This window comes from Lycium barbarum, chromosome 8 (genome assembly GCF_019175385.1).
Source record: "Lycium barbarum isolate Lr01 chromosome 8, ASM1917538v2, whole genome shotgun sequence".
Taxonomy (NCBI): Eukaryota; Viridiplantae; Streptophyta; class Magnoliopsida; order Solanales; family Solanaceae; genus Lycium; species Lycium barbarum.
In genome coordinates this window covers 1,548,851-1,565,801 of record NC_083344.1, presented here as the reverse complement: position 1 = coordinate 1,565,801, position 16,951 = coordinate 1,548,851, and positions in this window count along the sequence as shown.

Below are 16,951 nucleotides of genomic sequence, written 5' to 3'. Positions count from 1 at the left end.
TTATTGAAGATGAAGAATTTAATATCAAATGTTGAATAACTCAAAACCCTTTTCTTATCCGTTGGAATGCAAAACACTTTGTCCGAATTTAATCATCTTCTTTTCCCGTTCAATGGTTAAAGTCATATTAAACTAACATTCTTATATTTTAAATATTATCCTAATTGCTGACACTATTATGAGCGATTTTACCATGAAGAGTATGAATAATAAGACCATTTTAATCAAAATAAGTTTTATGGTGGATGGAAAAAGAATGATTCTAAAGTAGTTTTAAAAAAGTTTTAAAAATGAATAGTACATTAAAAAGGGCAACTTAGTCATATCATAATTTTTTATATTAATAACTAATAAGATAAATGAATCGTTACAAAAAATCAAAATAAGGGAGGCAAGCGTAATATCATAAACCACAAAGGAAGTGAGTGAAATGAAGCCAAACCTAAGGGGAGGTCTCTGACATTATCCCAAGATTAAAACTTTACCTTATTTAAATTTCCAGGGAAATCTAGAATTTGAAGATTCGGTATCATATTGTCCAAATAGGTTAAACGGGTGGGTTTTTTTCAATTATACACTTCGGTTTAGATTATTCATCTTTTCTATTTATATAGACAAATTGATCGAATAATTAAATTTGATTATTTATATTTTCTTTTAAATATTCTGAGATTGAATATTCCTAAGATGCCCTATTCCTCAATACTTTGAGAAAGAAAAAGATTTTCCACATTAGAATCCGAACTTGTAAAATCATCTAATATCATTGCCCCAATATATTCATACTTGTAGCGGCCCGCTAGTTCATTTTGAGCCTTTTGAACTCTTTTTCTCCACAATGTGTTTTATGTAACTTGGTATGCTTGACTTGCCGGGATGAGTATCACTATTCCCGAGGCAATCGGGTGAGTATCAGAGAAAAAATAGTAATATTGAAATTTCTTAAGTTACAAAAATAGAAATGTTTGACCAAAGTCAACATCAGAGGTTAACGAAGTCGTATCAGAGTTTCAACAATTCAATGAGGTCCAAAACGTGATTTACGATTTAGTTGAGTAGTTGGTACGGATTCCGAGGGGATCAGGAGTAATTTGGACCTTTGGTTAAGGAACTAATTAAGTTATAAGTTAGAATTGGTCATGGCCGATATCGGGTCAAGGCTATCATATATCAGTATTTTGAGTACACAAGCAGCTTCATAGCGTGTTTTATGATTTAAATGCATATTTGGTTTGTGTTCGGGTGGTCCAAAATGAGTTTCAAGGGTCAAATCCGGGAATTGGGGGTTAGCATTATTTTGAGTTTCAACTGGTTCTAGTGGTTTCGCATCTACACAAAAAGAGGTGCACCAGCGGAGCCTCACCTGCGTAAGGTGGGCTGTAGGTGCGAGCTTTGGGATTTTGTTAGGTTTCCGCACCTGTAGAAGTTTCACTGCATCTGCGGCGGTGCAGTGCGATGTTTCTTCTGCATCTACGAGGTGTGACATGACCCTACTAGGCACACCTCACTTGAAGGCTCACATTGAAGACCAAGACATGGGACTCCAATCCATTCAAGCTAGGAGGATGACCCAAAAGAGCATTGGAGACCCATGAAGAGGTACACGAGCCCCATAAGAAGGCCCATGAAGTATGGAAAGTAGCTTGGAGAGGAATGAAAGAAGAAGCTACAAGAAAGAAGGCCAATACTCAAAGTGGCTAGAGTCGCGAAGAGATAAAAATGCAAATGTGGCTAGATGTGCAAAGAAGGGGCCATAGATGCAAAAGGGTCACAATTGCAAGCTTGAGGATTGGATGATGGCTATATGTGCAAGAGGAGCCTTTTTTGGATTTCAAGCTAACATCCAACTAGCCAAACAAGGCCCTTGCCTCATTAATGGCATTCTTGTAATAACTAGCCTAGCTTTTAAGTCTCTTAGTATAAATACTAGACTTGGAGTTGATAACTTTAGATTAATATAGATTGTTTGGTTGGTTAACCAAGTGTTGCTTCCTAGTTGTGAAGTGAATTGTTTATTTCCATCGAATTCAATGTTGGTCATTTGTGGATTCATTTGAGTTGTTTGCTGATTCGAATTGCTTAGGTTCTAGGGTTTGTAAATCCGATTGGAAGGGTTAGGGTTTAATATACCTTTTCTTGTCCATAGATTTCTTGTTCTTGGGTCAAGTATATATCCATCTACTCTCTTCCATTTCTATTCTTTATCCACCCTTTATTTTGATTTTCTTGTTATTTTGTTCTTCTAGAGTTTCCTAGGTAGAATTGTATCAAGGTGTCACACCTCGAACCATGGCCTAGACGTAACACGTCACTTGTTGCCTAGCTGCATGTAACCTAGCGAACCACATGGCTTGCTGAGTTAACATAGGACATGAACTGATGCGGAATATAAGTTAAACATGCATGACTTGTGAAAACATGGACTTCAATAATCATAATACTACTGAAAATATTTTTTACACTTGATGCGGAAATAATATATATATATATATTAAGTACTGAAGCAATATTGGCTATAGGACTCTGAACATCTGACATGACATAACTAAACTAGTCTATGAAACCTCTGACTGGCTATAGGACTTTGAACATCTGACATGACATAACTAAACTAGTCTATGAAACCTCTGACATGAGTTTGACTGCTAAACTGTTTATCGGGACAAGGCCCCCGGCATACCTCAGCTGCATAAGTGACATGAAATAAATAAAGATAACACCCCAGATTAGATGGGGCTCACCACTACCTAATACGAGCAATAGTCCTGGCGAGCAGATATGTCGTCCTATAGATTAATCCTTGCAGTGTGAAATGCAGGTCCTCGGGCAAAGGGTACGTCAGTACACTTGAATTGTATTGATATGTAAAACAACTGAATGAAATAAACATAGCACATGAAATAATAGAATTGAAACTGAAACTGTAAGCTGAACATGAACATGAGCATCATCTCTCACTTATAATGTTTTATTCATGTTATATATGTATATGTGTATATATATATATATATATATATATATATATATATATATATATATATATATATATATATATATATATATATATATATATATATATATATATATATATTCTTTTCTATATATAATAAGTGCCAAGGAGGGACGAACACAGCAGTCCCTCCTTGCACCCATTGATTTTCAAATTGTACCCACGGTAAATATTTATACCAAAAGTTATATAACTTATACACTTTATTCAATTATTTTTATATCCCACGTAGACATATGTCATAATAATTAATATTTATTCCCTTCTCATGTACAGACATATGCACTTCAAATTTAATTCTCTGACACATATTTATTTCGTCTGTGCACTTTTACTTGTTCACTTTTGACTTTTCACATTTTTGCTGAATAAGGAGGGATGAACACAACAGTCCCTCCTTGTACCCACTGCTTTTCAAATTGTACCCGCAGTGAATATTTGTACCAAAAGCTATATAACTTGTACACTTTATTCAATTATTTTTATATCCCACTTAGACATATGTCATAATACTTAATATTTATTCCCTTCTCATGTATAGACATATGCACTTTAAATTTAATTCTCCAATACATATTTATTTCGTCCGTGCACTTTTACTTGTTCACTTTTGACTTTTCACATTTTTGCTGAATATTTATTTTCTTCCCCTGTTTTTGTAATGTTTTCATTATATATAAGTGCGGTGGGGCAATACGAACACGCTTCCCCCACTTGTACAATGAGCTTCACAAATTGTACACGTAATAAATGCTTGTACCATGAACTATATAACTTGTACACTTCATCCAACTATTTTTATATCCCACATAGACATATGTCATAGTACTTAATATTTATGACATATTTATTCACTTTAATTAGCCAGTCTTTAAGGCTTGTATTTTGTAAATAACTTTTAAAAATATTCTAATTGTTATTATATATAGCAACATATACAAAATGTATTTTACGTATCATCACTTTAGTTATAATTAAAAAATAGAGTTTAAAAATTAAAAATATATGATGGAATTAAGTCTTTGAGATGGAAAGAGTCGGACTTTTTTATCATTGTCGTGACAATGAAAGTTGTTCATCAATGTAAAAAAGAAAATTAGTAAGAAAAGTTGCTCATTTGTTTATTGCCATTTGATTTCTGCATTTGAATGATGCTTATATTTGTTGGGCCGTTGTACTTTGGTTATCTTATTTAACTATAGTAGTTAATGCTCTTTTCTTTCCGGATTGTTCTACCATGACTTTCTCGCTTTTGTTATTCCTTGTTTTCATATTGTTTTTGATATGCTTGGCTCTATCTGACCTTTTGTCTTGTTTTTCCTCTCTTGTTCTCCTCTCTTGAGCCGAGGGTCTTTTGAAAACAGCCGTCCTACCTTCCAAAGTGGGGGTTAGGTCTGCGTACACTCTACCCTTCTCAAACCCCACATGGTGGGACTATACTAGGCTTCTTCTTCTTGTTGTTGTTGTAGATTTTTTCTTTTAAATTCTTTAATATCTTATATGTATACTGACAGGTTGATATCCATTTCAATTAACTAACTATTTAGATCCAAACATAAGAACCATTGTTGTATATATTGGATTTTTTTAAGCAAAACTAATAAAATATGTTTTATTAAATTAATTTAAAAATATATTATAATTTTTTATATTAACAATTATAGATTAAAAAAATTGTTACAAAAAATCAAAATTAGAAAGATATATGTTATATCGTAAATCACCAAATTTTAATTCTGAAATGAAAATATAAAGCAATACATTTTATAAATGTAAAGAAATAATAATCAGAGACTGCAAACGAGAGTAAAATAAGTAAAGTATTGACAAAGAAAAAAAAAACAGGGATAAAAGTCACTCCTCCCTTCACTTTTACTTGTCCACGTTAACATATCAAGAAAAAATATCTTCTTATTTTACCCTTCACATTAATTACTCATTTTCAAATAATTTTCTGAGGCTATTAAGACTATACACAAATAAATATGGATATTATAATAAAATATATACTTCATTTATTAATTCTTAAAGAACGTGAAAAGTCAAAAGTGGACAAGTTATGTGTAGGAGAATTAAAATTGAAGTACATATGTATATACATGAGAAGAGAATCAGTACTCAATACTATGACATATATCCAAGTGGGATAAAAAAGTAGTTGGTTAAAGTGTATAAAAAGTCCCTTAAAGGGACGAACACAACTTTAAACAGCTGTACCAACAGTTTCACATATTGTACCAGCAATGAATGCTTATACCATAAGCTATATAACTTGTACAATTTACCCAACTATTTTCCTATCTCACGTGGACATTTCTAATATGTCATAGTACTTATTATATATTCATTTCTCAAGTATAGAAGTATGTACTTCAATTTGAATTCTCCGACACATTTATTTTCTCCGTGTACTTTTACTTGTTCACTTTTGACTTTTCACGTTCTTGCCGAATATTTATTCTCTTCTCATGTATAGGCATATGCAGTTCAATTTAATTCTCTTGCACAAATATATTTCCTCCGTGCACTTTTACTTGTTCACTTTTGACTTTTCACATTCTTTAAGAATTAGTAAATCCCACGTGGATGTATGCCATAGTACTGAAAATTGATTTTCTTCTCATGTATACACGTATGCACTTCAATTTTAATTCTTCGACACATATTTATTTCCTCCGTGCACTTTTACTTGTTTAATTTTGACTTTTCACGTTCTTGCTGAATATTTATTTTCTTCTTATGTATACATATATGCACTTCAATTTTTAATTCCCCGACACATTTATTTTCTCTGTGCACTTTTAACGCTTGTGTGTTTACTTTTTAAGTCCCCACAGGTCCGCATTGTCTTAATTGTCCTTTCATTTCCTTCATTTGGGATGTACTCCCTCTATCTCAATTTAAGTGTTTACGTTTGACTAGACATGCAGTTTAAGAAATAAAGACAGACTTTCAAATCTTGTGGTTCTAAATTAAAAATTTGTATAATATAATAAAATATCTTTTGAATCTTGTGATTATAAACTTGACATATAGAAATTTTCATGTTCTTTATATGGAGTTTAACAAATAAAGATAGACTTTCAAATCTTATGGTTCTAAATTAAAAATGTGTATAATATAATAAAATATCATTTGGATCTTGTAATTATAAACTTGACATGTAGGATATTTGAATTGTCAACTTACTAAATATAAAAAGAAGCGGACGTAACCAAAATAAGACAATTTTTTTTAACGACAATCGCCCAAGTGAACGAATATAGCAACAATAAGTTGTACAAAAAATCAATAGAAATTATAAATATATGAAGTACCCCCTCCGTCTCATATTACTTGTCCACTTTTGACTTTTTACGTTCTTTAAGAATCAATAAATGAAGTATATATTTTATCATAATATCTATATAGGATATTTGAATTGTCAACTTACTAAATATAAAAAGAGACGAACATAACCAAAATAAGATAATTTTTTTTAACAACAAACGCCCAAATGGATGAACACATCAACAATAAGTTGTACAAAAACTGAAACTATAAATAAATGAAGTATTCCCTCCGTCCCATATTACTTGTCCACTTTTGACTTTTCGCGTTCTTTAAGAATTAATAAATGAAGTATACATGTTATCATAATATCCATATTTATTATTGTATGTATAATCTCAATAGCCTTAGAAAATGATTTGAAAATGAGTAATTGATGTAAAGAGTAAAATAAGAAGATGAAAAATTTCTTTCTCCTGATATGTCAACGTGGACAAGTAAAAGTGAAGGGATGGAATGTCTTTCTATCAATACTTTACTTATTTTACTCTCCTTTGCATTTTCTTATTATTGTTTCCTTACATTTATAAAATGTATTACTTTATATTTTTATTTCGGAATTAAAATTTGGTGATTTACTATATAACATATAGTTTTCTAATTTTGATTTCTTTGTAACAATTCTTTTTATCTATAATTGTTAATAAAAAATTATAATATATTTTTTAAATAATTTAATAAAAATATTTTATTAGTTTTGCTTTTAAAAAATCCAATATACACAACAATAGTTCTTATGTTTGAATCTGAACAGTTAGGTAATTGAGATGAATATCAACCTGTCGGTATACATATAAGATATTAAAGAATTTATAAGAAAAAATCTAGAATCAAAATATTAATTTTCCTTCATATTAAAACTTGAGTCACCTCCACTTAAAAAAAAAAAAAAGACTGTAGTATGAGTGAACCTAATAGTATCTGTTGCAACAAGTGAAGTATCTATTGCAGCATATGTGGTATCTGTTGCAACAACTGTAGTATATATTGCAGCTACTGTAGTATTTGTTGCAGCAAGTATGGTATTTTTTGCAGCACATGTAGAATCTGTTACAACAACTGTAATATCTGTTGCAAAAAGGGTAGTATCTATTGCAACAAGGGTAGTATTTGTAACAGCAAGTGAGTAAGTTGTTAAACAAATCCTTACTCTTGTTGGATAAAACACAAGTTATAACAGATAACTTAGTTGAAAAAACTCCAACATGTAACTTATTTGCTGCAACAGATTTGATATTTCTTAAAAACCCCCAATTTTGTAATATTTTCTGCTGCAACAAGGCCTGTCAGTTGTTGGATAAAATGCAAAAAGTTACTACTTGCTACGGCAAGTCCTGGTACTTGTTGGATAGAACCCAATAAGTTACAGAGCTTTTGTAACAGATTCATCACTTGTTGGAAACTGCTCAATAATTTATTAACAAAGAATACAAACATTTGTGATTTGAACAAGATCAACATATCATAAACATATAAACCAAGTTCGCAAACACCAAGAACATAAATTACCATGCTAAGAAACAATAACATTAAAATGTCATAAAGTTTCAACAGATAACTATTATTGCAACATAATGCAAATTACAACTATGGAGCATTTAGGCTTGGACATATTTTTTTGTGGTCAGCTGTTTTGCGTAAGGAGCATTTATTTTTCCTCATTGAAAATGATTCCCTGATTCCACGCCTTTTTGTTGTCTGTCTTCATCCGGGTTTGCTTGAATCAACATATGTAAAAGGTATATTTCACTCTCTCTCTCTCTCTCTCTCTCTAAAATCTCCAAAGGAACTTTTGAAGATTCTTCAGAAGGAACAGGACAAATTTCCTCACAACATGCAATTATGTAATTCTCCATCTTATAATATGGAGATGATTACCTATAAATCCGGATTCCAAAGTCGTTACCATATTGGACCTGAAGTATTGCCATTGCACGTGGATAAGGTATTTTGTCCGGGTCAAAAACTTTACAAGTACAAGATCTACTTTGTAGATCGAGTGTCACAACTACACCGTGACCGATGACACTAAACTTGTAGTTGGCAATTTGATGGGCCAATAACGTATTCCCCAAGTTGACAAATTTTGATTTTTTTTTTAACTGAAGTAACAAAATGTTTGGTGAGTCGATGAACTTCATACGCCTCTCATGAAATTTTTCTGCAAACCTCTTGTTTATGGCATCAAATAAAGCAGTTATGGAAAATTCTCTTTCAATATTGAACATTGAGTTCACCGACTCAGCAATGTTTGGCGTCATAACATTATACCTGTGAAAATAAAAAATAACGTATTTCATTAACGTACAAATGATTATATCTATTGGAAAATACCAAACAGTTGCTTAAATATGTTGCAACAACTATGTGCCATGTTAAAACAAGTGAGTTAGTTGTTCCACTAGATGTGTTAGTTGTTGGAAACAACTTCAGTTATTGCATCTGTGCCGCTACAAAATGCAACAACTAAGTGAGTTTTTAGAACAAGTTACTAACTTGTTGCAACAGGTGAGTTAGTTGTTCCAACAGATGTGTTACTTGTTGGAAACAACTTCAGTTATTATCTCTATGTGTGAACAGAATGCAACAACTAAGTGAGTTGTTGGAACAACTAACTTACCTGTTGTAACTGATAACGTCCAAATACACTCCTCAAAGAGAAAGTGTACACGGTCGTATGCAATATATTTACCCAACTATGAGTCGGGGTCGATCCCACAGGGAACAATGTGCTAGGCGATTAAGAAAGTAAGGAACTTTCACCAACTACGCTAAAGCCAAACGATAGATAATATTTTGGTTTTTTGTTTGAGAAAATTATAACTAATTGCGGAAATGTAAACTAACCTAGAAAGCGAATAAAATGATCAATGGCCACAAGCATGGATAATAGGAGATTACACTCAAATAACGATTCAACGTATTTTACGATTTTACAACTAAGAGCGGATTTGTGTTGATAGATAATGATATCTAAAATCTCATTGAAAGTCTTCCAACCAAATCAATGAATTTCACTCTAAGCTTTTCCAAGCCTTAGAGTGTGATATTAGGTACAATCAATTTAACCTCAAGTAACTATCCTCTTCCGAGCTCAAGTTATTAGATGAGTTTAATGACCCAAATTCTTGTTAATTAATCTTTCCCAACCTAGATTTCCTCTTCCAAGCTCAATCTAAGTAAATGGGTGAGTCCTAGGGTTAGCTACTCCCTTTGGAAACATTCAAGAATGAGATTAATTAAATCAACAAAGACCCACTTCAATAGCAATAAAAATCATTCAATACATAAGCAAAACAAGAGTTTCAATCCAAACTTTAATCAAGAATAGTTTCACAATCAAGATTCAAGTAATGGAATAAATACTACACACTTAGATATGCAATACAAAACAAGGAATTGAAGAAAGGATTAAGAAATATCTCATTGAAGTGCTTCCAATCTTCTCCTCCAATATTGTAGAAAAACCCTAGCCTCCAAAACTTGCAAAATGACCAAAGATAGAAAATGTTTTGCCCTAGCCTCTCTTTTGTAGCTCCCCCCAATTTTTCCAAGTCCAAAAAATGTCAAAATCTGCCCCCATATTTCTGTTTTTGCAATTCTGCCCGTTTTTGCAAAACTGTCCACTTTTGACAGTTTTGCAAATCTGTCCCGTTTTTGCAAAACTGTCCAGTTTTGACAGTTTTGCAAAAATGTCCAGTTTGACCTCTTTTTGACTTTCTTTTCACTTGGTTTCTTCCGATCACTCATTTCAGCTACTTGGCTTGTTTTGCTCTATTTTGTTCCATTTTGATCCATTTTGCTCTTTTATGCTCTCCGGGCATCTTTTCCTACAAAACAACATAAAAACACAAAAAGTAACAACAAAAGTGCTTAAGGAGTCACAAAAGCTTAAGGAATTAGCGTCGAATATCGCGTAATTTCACGACTGATCAGTAACAAGTAAGTCACTTGTTCCAACAAATGTTTTACTTGTTGGAAACAACTTCAGTTATTTTCTCTATGTGTGAATAGAATGCAACAACTAAGTGAGTTGTTGGAACAACTAACTTACTTGTTGCAACAAGTAAGTCACTTGTTCCAACATATGTTTTACTTGTTGTAAATGATGTCAATTATTGTATCTGTGTCATAACAAAATACAATAACTAAGTGTGTTGTTGGAACAACTAACTTTCCTGTTGCAACAAGTAAGTCACTTGTTCCAACAGATGTTTTACGTGTTGGAAACAACTTCAATTATTGTATCTATGACATAACAAAATGCAACAACTAACTTACCTGTTGCAACAAGTGAGTTAGTTGTTCCAACAAATGTGTCACTTGTTGGAAACAACTTCAGTTATTATATGTGTCATAACAAAATGTGATAAAAGTTGGACGAATAGAAATGAGGAATGCGCACAAAAAGTGCAGTCTTTCCAGTGAGAATGAGTTGTCTATTAGACTGCTTTGAGGTTTTCCTAATAGACCTCCAGAAAAGAAGTTTCAATGGCTAGAGATGAATTCAAAAATATCGAGGGGTGTATTGTATTTTTGAAGGATCCAATAAGGGTGAGGCAGTATTTTTAGAGAGTTCAATTAGCAACTTAGGATTTCGGTGATGTCGTATATATTCTAACTCTCTTGTTCATGTTACCATAGCATACTTATATTAATCTTGACAATTCCATTAAAACAAAGCAAGCAAAAATGCAACCTTATACTGTATCTATGTATATGTAGTTGTGTTTAGATAGTGATAATATATATATATATGTTCAAAATACGATTAATATAACATTTTAGTTTGCGCTCCGTATCTAAAACTTTATTTTATTCGTGTTTGCTACGAACATTTATTAATATTTTTTAAAAGAGAAGACTTGTTTAAAAGAAACTATTTCCCTCTCTTTGATATAAAATAATAGCAATATTTAAGCATCAGTTGATACTTTCAATTTTAATTCGATTAATTTAAAAGTGTAAAATACTTATTATTTTTTTATCAAATTTTGATTTGGATAATTCTAATTCAAATTATTAAATTAATTTTACATGTTTGAAACGAAACAAAGTAGAAATTAATTTTCTATTTAAACGAAGAAATGCTATTTTTTAATTTTTGGTAAATATTCTCGGTTTACCTGATTTTACTTGTCATGTTGTCTTTTGCATGATTTTTTGAGGAAACGTGAATTAGAATTGTAATTTGACTAATTTACCTTATTCATTATTTGATCTTCATTTGATATTAATATCTTTTCACATTTATTAGAGTAAGAATAAAAATAAAAAAGTAATTAAATTGTATCTTATTTTTTAAATATATATATTTTAAGTATATTTATTTTAGTAAACATAACAAATAAATGACATGGCGGAATAGCAAATACAACAATTAAATATTTTGAAGAAAAGTAATAATATGAGGTTCATGTTTTTTGCTGTGCAATAATTTCATTTGCTCTCACTAATGCCTTAATATGCATGTGGCAATGAATCCACTATTATTGACTTGATGGGGATACTTTGGGAATTACATGAATATTGTTTGATTTTTTAGTATATGGGGTGCACCTTTTTTTTTTTTTTTTTTAATATTGGGTCCATCTTTTTTTTCATGAGTTTGGAGAGAGCGGGGTCCACTTTTTTTTCATGAGTTTGGGGAGGGTGGGGTCCAGATTTATTATTTTTTTTAAGAGTGACTGTCGACGAAGCATGGGTAAACCGGTACTTCTATATAGTAGAAAAACAGAAATATAATAAGTAGTTCTATCTATTTTTTAGAAGAATTGGTAATATAAAGTATAAAACAACATTTTTTTCCTTAAATAAAAAAGTGGGTGGGATCACAAAGGATTTTTTTTACTCTTAAACAAAAAAGTAGGGCCGAACACGGACGGCGATCTTGCCTCTATAAACCGACACTTCTATATAGTAGTAATAGTGAAGTAATACATATAATCTTTTTATTAAATTTTGATTTGGATAATTCTAATTCAAATTATTATATTAATTTTACATGTTTAAGATGAAACAAAGTAGAAATTTGATTTTTTATCTAAATGAAGAACTTCTATTTTTTTAATTTTTAGTAAATATTTTTTATTTAACTCATTTTACATGTCATGTTGTTTTTTACACGGGTTTTTAAAGGAAATGTCAATTAGAATTAGAATTTCACTAATTTATCTTATTAATTATTTGATCTCCATTTAATATTATTTTTTGTTATTAGAGTAAGGAAAATATAAAAAAGTAATTAAATTCTATCTTATTTTAATATATAAGTATTTTAAGTATGTTGTTGTACAATAATTTCATTTGCTCGCGCTAATGGGTTGATACGCATGTGGCAATGAATCCATCATTATTGATTTAATTGTTTGATTTTCTAAGCACTTTTTTTTAATATTTTTTATTTTTTTAATATGGGATTCCTTTATTATTATTATTATTATTATTATTATTATTATTATTATTATTATTATTATTGCTTGATTTTGTTAATATGGGGTCCACCTTTTTTCCCCATGAATTTGAATATGGTGGGTTCCACCTTTTTTTTTTAATACTGGTTGGTGTTTAATATGGGGCTATGAAGAACTTCTATGTTTTAGTTTTTAGTAAATATTTTTTGTTTAACTCATTTTACTTGTCATGTTGTTTTTTACATGATTTTTTAAGGAAACGTTAATTAGAGTTATAGTTTCACTAATTTAGCTTATTAATTATTTGATCTCCATTTAATATTATTTTTTCTTTTATGACATTAATCTCTTTTCACATTTATTAGAGTAAGGAAAAAATGAAAAAGTAACTAAATTCTATCTTATTTTAATATATAAGTTTTTTAAGTATGTTGCTGTACAATAATTTCATTTGCTCCCACTAATGGGTTGATACACATGTGGCAATGGGTCCATCATTATTGATTTAATTGTTTGATTTTCTAAGCATTTGGTTTTTAATATTGTTTGTTTTCTTAATATGAGATTCACTTTTTTTTTTTTTAATATTGCTTGATTCTGTTAATATGAGGTCCATTTTTTTTCTCATGAGTCTAGATGTGGTGGGTTCCACTTTTTTTTTTTTAATACTGGTTGGTGTTTAATATGGGGCCCACAATTTTTTTTAACATTGTTTGTTTTTTTAATATGGGATTCACTTTTTTATAATATTGCTTGATTATGTTAATATGGGGTCCACTTTTTTTCCGTGAGTTTGGATGTGGTGGGTTCCACTTTTTTTTAATACTGGTTGGTGTTTAATATGGGGCCCATAATTTTTTTTAATATTAGTTGTTGTTTAATATATATGGGGCCCACAATTTTTTTTGCTTGATTCTGTTAATATGGGGTTCACTTTTTTTCCCGTGAGTTTGAATGTGGTGGGTTTCACTTTTTTTCTTCTCCCTTTTGTTTTTAATACTGGTTGATGTTTAATATGGGGCCTACAATTTTTTTTAAACATTAATTATTTTTTTTTTATATGGGATTCACTTTTTTTTTTAATATTGCTTGATTTTATTAATATGGGGTCCACTTTTTTTTCCGTGAGTTTGGATATGGTGGGTTCCATTTTTTTTTTAATACTGGTTGGTGTTTAATATGGGGCTCAATTTTTTTTTTGACAACGACGGACGACGAAAAGGGGCACCAACTGGTGCTTCTATATAGTAGTAATTCAAACACATTATCTTGTTTTTATAATATGTAGATGCATAAGAAGAAGAAAAAAAGAGCACAAGCACAAATATAAATTTGTTAACATTTGTTAATGAACACATCCAGAGAAACATACATTAGCAATGTAAAATTGATATTAATATTGTTTAGTTACAACAAAATTATGGCTAAACAGAAGAATTAATCAAGGGAAATCTACATGATGTGGCAAACACTAGTAGGTAATTATATTTAGTAGCTACATTTTACTTTAATTACATTTCATAACTAAATTTGGTATATCAATTACACAATGTAACTATTCTCCTCTTATTTCACTGTATTCGTATTTTTCCCTCAACCCCCCCCCCCCCTCTCTCTCCTCCCTCAACTCTATCTCTTCTTTCACTCTCTCTTCTTCGTCGGAACCATCGTTGTTCATCTTCTCCGGCGAAACCCGATGCTTTCTCTTCACCTTGCTACCAGCGACGCCGGAGCTCTGCTGTTATCACCGCCGGTGCATCCCCTCAGATCTGGTTGCTAGCAACGACGTCACTCAGATCTGGTTGCTAGCAACAACATCATGCCTCCCGTCGCCGCCGTAGCCCCGTCGTGACAACGACCTGTTGTTGCTGTTGGCTGCTGTTGTTTTTATTCCTAAAAATCTATAGTTTAAGCTTTTCTAGGAAGAAATTTCTGTTTGCATTTTACTATTTTTAACGCTACATTTTGGTTTGGTTTAACAGGACTGTGAAAAAAGAGCAGTTACAGAGCTCTGAAAACTCAACAATGGCAGCTAGGTATGCGTGATAATCTCAGTCGTTAGTTTTTGGTTCCAAAAGCTTTTTTTTCTCTTTCTCTCTCTCTCTCTCTCTTGTTGGCTGTTGTTGTTGTTAGTGTGAAATTTCCGGCCAATCTAGCCGGAAATTGTCGGCAGATCTGGCCGGAGCTAGTGGTTGGTGTTGTTGTATACACGAATACGGCGGTTGTATTCACTTTTTTGAGTTTTTTTTTTTTGTTAAATGTTTAGATTGTATTCATTTTTTATAGTGTATTTATTAATTTTTTGTGTATCTATGTTTTTATCTATTCAGTTTTTACTCGTTGTATTCATCAATATAGCGAGCTCGTTTATGAATATAGATAGTTATTTCATGAATACAGTGAAAAAATAGCTACAAATGAATACAGTTGAGTTGAATATATTTGATTTGAATACAACTTTATTACCAAAAAAAAAAGATTTGAATACAACTTAGTTGAATACATCTGACTTGAATACATCGAAATTTGACTTGAATACAGCGAAATCTGAACTTGAATACAACGAAATTTGACTCAGCTAAATTTTGAATACAATTTACTGTAGCGTGTATCTACTGTAGCTACGAAATGTAATTAGCTAAAGTGTAGCTATGCCAAATTTTTAACCCTCAAAATGTAGTCATTTTTGTAAGTTTCCCATTAATCAATCGCGTCGGCCTCCTTGTAAACGTAAATGAGACCACACTGACCAACACTTACTCCATAATGACACTTTATGGTAAGATTTTTAAATAATTTCAAAAGTAGTTACTTAAATGTTTTTATAGCAAATATAAATTGATACACATATCCCTAAATAGTTGACACAATTCTTGTATGTGCGCGCATACGGTGTATATGTTATCAAGTATATATATATATATAATGTATCAGTGTGTATGTTCAAGAACTGCCAATTTTAAAAAAACGGGGCTATAATAGCCGTCGGAAAACTGAAAAAGAAAACGGCCATCAATAATCAATCATTTTTCAACGGCAGTAGTCGAGATATTTATTAACTAAATTCTCTCTTTGGTCACATTTCTGACAACCATAGTCGAAAAAAGAGGAGAAGATTTTTTTTATTACATGTCATTTGTATGTGAATACTGAATGAGTACAAAAACATAATTGTTTGATAATTTTGTGTATGTCAGTTGTATGTGTTTACCGTGTTATATATATTTTGTTAATAACTATTGCTAATTTTTGAAAATCCGATTATTCCGTTAAAATGGATTATCATGGCCCTAATTTTGTATCACTAGCATAGACAATATCTCTGATGCTTAACTAACATAGATGAGAAAAAGAGAATTTTAAAAATTTTGAGTTAAACTACTCAAATTTTCGTATTAGTAAATAAAGTTTCTTGTAACAGCATCTAAGATAATATATTACAAATACATGGCTAACATCTTACTAACTTGAATTGACACTTGTCTAACTAAACAATGATATTGCTGTATATAAAGTTGAATGTTTTACATCTTTTAAGAATACACCATCAATAATAAGTATGAAGAAAAAGAACATTTCAAAAAAAAAAAAAAAAAAAACATACCGCATAAATATAATGACTGTATATGTACACTACACCCTCCATTCCAACGGACATTTAAAAATAGTCACATCCTTTCTAATCAATAGTATAGCTTCATTTCCTCTACTTCTTGTTATCTCCCTTTTTCGAACTTTGAACACATACCATCCACAAATTGCAAACCATAAGTCAAAAAAGTACTAAAACAATATATTAGTGGAATATGTCAATATTTGTAGAAGCAGCACTTAAGTAAATGTGAATTTCGTGGGAATAATCAGGCAGGGTTTGGCAGCTACCCGCCCAACATTCACTCAAGGAAATGAGGCAAGCACTTGTGCCCTTTAAAATTCGTTGAATTTTTTAGATCTCGTTCGGGTCAAATTTGTAAAATACTTTGTTGGAACTCCATCTCTAAGGTCAATTTTTTATTTTGATAAAAAATGGTGTTTCGGTCAAGCTTTTTGTTTTGGGCTAAAAAAAGAAAGGAATACAATAATGAAGTCCTAGCCAGGATTTCCAGACCTTCCATGGAACTATTGAGTTACCGAAAGGCCTATCAGATAACTCCCTCTAGTAGGATTTAAATATGAACTTTCCCTTTTTTGTTTGCTT